Source organism: Heterocephalus glaber, unplaced genomic scaffold, assembly GCF_053883595.1.
Source record: "Heterocephalus glaber isolate CG9 unplaced genomic scaffold, H.glaber_assembly_v1.0 deba00001914, whole genome shotgun sequence".
Classification (NCBI taxonomy): domain Eukaryota; kingdom Metazoa; phylum Chordata; class Mammalia; order Rodentia; family Bathyergidae; genus Heterocephalus; species Heterocephalus glaber.
In genome coordinates this window covers 113606-118973 of record NW_028258516.1, presented here as the reverse complement: position 1 = coordinate 118973, position 5368 = coordinate 113606, and positions in this window count along the sequence as shown.

Genomic DNA, 5368 nt, shown 5'->3' with positions numbered 1-5368 from the left:
TCGTGAGAGGTCTTGGATTGTGAAGGTGCCAATGTCACAGTGGCTTAGCACACCAGTGAATTCATAGCTGAGAGGGCTATCAGTAGATGGTATCGCTAGATGATATTACTCCTGCTTGGAGTAAGTTGGACATGGGGGCATGACCTTGGGAACTATATCTGATCCCTGTCCCTTCTTCCCTGGCTCTTTCACACTTGTTCTGCTTTCCCTTTGCCATGACTATAGCAGCTTTCCTTCACCATACCCTCTGCCATGACCTTTCTGCCTTGGAACCAGGTGACCATAGTCTGAAACTTCTCTTTGGATCTGTATAGATGTTTCTGGCTTTGGATTTTTTGAGGATTTGGAATTTTGCCTAGACACACTAGGATATCCTGGAGATGAGATACAAGTCTCATCAGTTATGCTTCATGTACGCTCAGTTATGTTTCATGCACACTGTGCATATGTAGCCTGAAGGTGATTCTATATATGTTAGTGCATTTGTATTTTAATCATGATTTGTCACAAAAAGTAAATTGTGGGATTTTCCACATTTGCTCTCATATTTAAGCTTAAAAAGTTACGGATTTTGGAGCATTTCAGATTTCATTTGTACAGATAAGTGATCCTCAAAATGTTAAGAGGAATTTAGAGCTCACCCCAGAAAGGCCATGCTGATGTGGAATTTGAAATATCAAAGGAATTCTAAATCCAAATCATGGGGAAAACAAGGCAATCACATCGCTGAATAAAACAAAAGTGTTGCACAAATTCAGCACCGGTATTGTACAAGACAGAAAGTAAACCTCCATGCCTGACCCGGCACCACAGGAGCAGCCGTTTGTTCCACCCCACCCCTCTGTGGAAATGACAGCACTTATCCCAAGGCTGGAAGTGATAAGGATGCCCCCAGTCCATCCCAGGTCCCTGCCTTGGTGCACTGAGGATGCTCCTAAGTGGTCCAGAGGGAGGCCACCTGTCTTTGTCATGGGCACTATGTATGCAGCCATCATCCCCATGTGGCTGGCTTCTGACACCCAGGTGGAGGGGACAGGGAGGGTCAGGCTCTTCCTCCCACAAGTGACACCTTGGCTGCTACAGCTGCTGGGTCCTGGCTTCTGTGTCCCTTGTGGGAGGCGCCATGACTGCAGGCTGTGGGAAGACAGAACTGTGCCCACTTTGAGCTCTGCCACCCACGGCCCAGGGGAGGGATAAGGTGCCAACCACCTGGGCTGCAGTGTGGTCTTCGATGGATAGAAATAGCACTGTGGGGACATTGGGGGACAGACGGACAATGATGGCATAGCATCAGGACGTGGATAGGAGCTGAGGATGGCTGGACCTGACCTCTCCACCCTGGACCTCTGCTCTGCACCCGAGCCCCTCTGATGCTGGGCAGGGTGGGGGCTGCAGTGCTGGGTGGAGGTGGGTCAGGGACCTCACCCCAGGGTCTCTCCTCCTTCTGGTGTGAAGCACCTCAGCAGATCGGCTGCCCTGACACACAGGCCCTGACGTCTGGGCAGCCAGAGAAACCCCAGGTGAGGACAGGAGCTGCCACTGCTTCCTCCCAGCCACAGAGCTGAGGTGACAGGTGCCTCCAGACACCAGCTCCACTGCTGACCTGTTACACTCCTGGGTGTCCTGAGCAGAGCTGCCATACACATAGTGACTCGGGGAAGCTGAGGCAGGAGCCTGGGCCCCAGGTGACACAGAATGGGCTGGGTACTCAGGCCGGCATGGAGAGCCAGTCCATGTGCAGGGACTGGGGGACAGGGCTGTTGCAGCCCAGGGTCCTGGGCTGGGTGACCTGGGGCCACACCAGGGCCATGGTGACAGGAAGGATACAGGCCTGGGCCAGGAGCTGCTGTCAGGCCAAGGAGCTGGGAAGTGCAACTGGAAGACCCACAGGAACCCAGCCTGGGTGCTGCAGAGCTGCCCAGCTGCCCTCTCTCGTCCCTTGTGGCTTGGCCTGAGGGGCATGGAGGCCCACGCTGGTGGAGTGAGGGACTTTTGGGTCCACGGGGAGATGGGCTGTGTTCCTTGTGGTTCAGGGAGAGGCTGGGTTTGGAAGGAGGTGTCAACCCCCATTAGTCCCCCTCCTGGTAGGACAGGGGCCTCTGGTGCCCCCATCCTGGCCCTGCTCCTGGGGTCTCCAGTGGGGACCATGGGAATTCAGGATGGGAGGCCTCAGCTGAGATGGCCCCTGGCAGTTGGGTGTCTGTCATGCTGCTGTAGTCGGGGATGGTGGGAGGAGGACTCCCATGTGTGTAAGGCTGGTTCTGCTGCATCCACATGGACCCTTGGTGACAGCAGATGTGAATTTGGCCTGGGGGACACAGATAGTCAGATGCAGCTGCTGCCTCTTGGGGCCCCTTTGGATTTGTCCTACAGGTGATCACAGTGAACAATGGTCTGAGAGAGGCCACAGAGTACAGCTCCCTCACTCATGCCTTTGAATGTGCCCTTACAGCAGCCAAGCAGGTGATTCTGAAAGGCTACGGCTTCCATAATGCAAGGAACAGAGACCAGGTCATTTGCAGATTCAAGTTCAGTAACAATGTTACCTTCGGTAAGGAGCCCCTTTGTTTTCTGAGCCACTACCATCCTACACAGTTGTACCCCCTCCTGTCTGTCACCTGAGTCCCTGGCCCTTTGCTGACCTTCTTGGAGACTGTCACGGGGTTCCGGGCACTGAATGTTGACAGGTGAAGAGGGGCCTGGCTGGGGTGCAGCCACCTCTCTGTTCATCTGGAAAGCAGGGAGGTAGGAAGTGTCCATCTCTCCACAAGCAGGCCAGAGCAGGCCTCCCCTCAGCAGGTTTGTGTGGTGGGCGCTGTCTCACAGCAGCATCTGGCCCATCCTATCCCCACCCTTTTCTGAGAGCCTAAGACTTGCACCAGACCCTGATGGCAGGACAGGCGACAGAACTTACAGTGCTTACAGTGTCAGGTTTGTGTAACTTTAGGTGAGGTTCTTTACTATGACAACCAAAGTATTCAGTGCAGTCCGTTCATGGCTGGAAAACTATTCTCCCTTCAGCCAGGTTGTGCTGGGCTCTCTGCTTCCCCTGACTGGGGGACCAGGTCTCCGTGGGCCAGGTAACCTGCCCTGCAATACCTCTCTACCCTGGGTCAGTGGCAGCAAGGTAGGGATAGCTTTCCACAATGAAAACCAAGTATCCCACCCCCAGAAGCAAACCCTTTCCCTGGCCAAGTGTCCTCCAGCCATTCTCATGATCAGCAGCAGAGAAGGCATAAAATGCTTCAGCAGGTCACAGGTAATATGATCAATGACACAGGGCCAGACAGCACTAAACCATTTTGTGACCAAATGTAGAAAAGACCTAAAAATACTACTATGTACAAAATAATTGTTAATTTTCTATCTTAAGTTACAAATGTTTATGATTATTTTAACATTTATTATAAATTTTTCTAATAAAAATGATACATAATATAAAATAAAAAGTAGAAATAGAGAATGCAGACATTGCCCCTAAACCATAAAGTGAAGTTCTGTTAGCACTCTCAAATACACCACAAACATTTTACTTTCCCATGAGTGTGATTTTTAAAGACCCTTCAGTGGGATGTGCACACACTGAGCAGCACACAAATGCTGCTTTAGGACATTTCAGTGTCTGCAGGGGCCAGGTGTATGGAGGGACAGAGACCCTGAGCACTCAGGGACAGGACTGCAGTTTCCCGTGCTGGGTTTGATCTGTGTGCTCTACAGTGCAGTGTGCAGTGCTGACCCCACCCGCCGGCCCTGTAAAACCACAGGCTATTTCTCCACAGACGACAAGCCTGTTTTTATAAAAGTTAAAACACAACTCTAAACCTGATCCCGCTACCCAGGAGCCCTCTCCTCTCAGTGTCCCTGGAACATGGCCCTGTGCTGGGCAGGGTGCTGTGGAGCTGGCAGAGCATCCTCCCTGCTGGCTGCTCCACCATCGGGCTGAGGTCAGGAGGGACCTTGTCTGTCCCCACCTGTGCCTGGGGAAGCCAGAGTCAGGAGAAGGGACAGGGAGGGACTAGCCTCCCAGAAGCACAGATGGCAGGACCTGAGAGTCCTTCTGACTCCATCATTCCAGCCAGCAGAAGGGACACTGGGGACCTGGCAAGCTGGAGCCTGAGGCAGAGGGCTGCATGCAGGGGCCCAAGGATGTGGCTCGGCACTCACCTGGACCAGGGCTCAGGAGGTATAGGGAAGGTTCTATTGCTGCATGTTAAGGAACTCTTCTGAGTTTCCAAGCTCTTACAGAAACAGAGAAAGATAGATGAGGAGAAGACGGAAGGAAGGAAAAAGGAAGGAAGGAAGAGAAGGGGAGAAACAGAAATCACCAAACATCCCCATTTCCTCCGCGGGCTGCCCCAGCTCAGTAATGACCCCACCTGGGCCCTATGGTCAAATCCCAGGGTCGCCCTTGGTCATCTCAGCCCACCCCACACCCAGTCCCCCAGCTAGTCCCACATGACTGCTGTCCACACGGTGCCCAGGATCTGCGCACCCACAAAGATCCACTGCACCAGGAGCAAAACCCTGTTCTCTGCTCAGTGTCCACCTCTGGGCTCCTGTCCTTCCCTCCTCAGTGATCTCTGAATTTCCTGCCTCAGGGCCTTGGCATGTGACAGCCCCACAGCTTAGAACACACTTTACTCCCAACATTCCCTGGCTGCTGCTTGTCTGGTTACTCTGAGCTCGAACATCAGATGCTCAGGAAGAAGTGATGTTAGTGGACGTGGCTCACAGCACAAGAATGTATCAGAACCATCAAATACCTGTCCCCTTCTATCAGTCTAAGCCAGCACCTCTGCTTTCCAGAAGACAGTGGTAGCAGGGTAGGTGACTTGTGTAGTGATGTCCGCTTGTGTCCTTTTCTTTTAGATGAACATCCAATCAGGATGAACATGACAACCATAATTTGTCCCAAACCACAGGCAGTGCAACCTGGACAGTAAGTCACCATGGTTCTGGGTCCTAGGGGCAAGGACAGTGTGGCCTCTGTTTGCCACTGTCTCCTGTCCTGAGGTCGGCCTGCTCTGCACTGAGGCGCCCTCCCCACCTGCCCTTGTGGGTGACCTTCAAGGTGCCCAGGGAAGCACAGAAGCCCAGGCACTGCAGAGGGCAGGTGCAGGAGAGGCTGGGCCAGACATGGCTGCCTTTCCTCCGGGTCACCTTTCCCGGCCAGGACCACACAGCGCGTGATAGAAGTGTGACGGTGATGCTGTTCAGACCTCCCTGGTCCCTCAGCCACGGCCAGGATGGCACCATCTGCCGTGAGGGCCACTCACTGCCTGAGCTGCAGCCCTTGCTGAGGCTGACCTCACAGTGACTTGGGGAACCAGCTCTCATGACCCACGTGACTTCCCCCTGGTCACCCTGA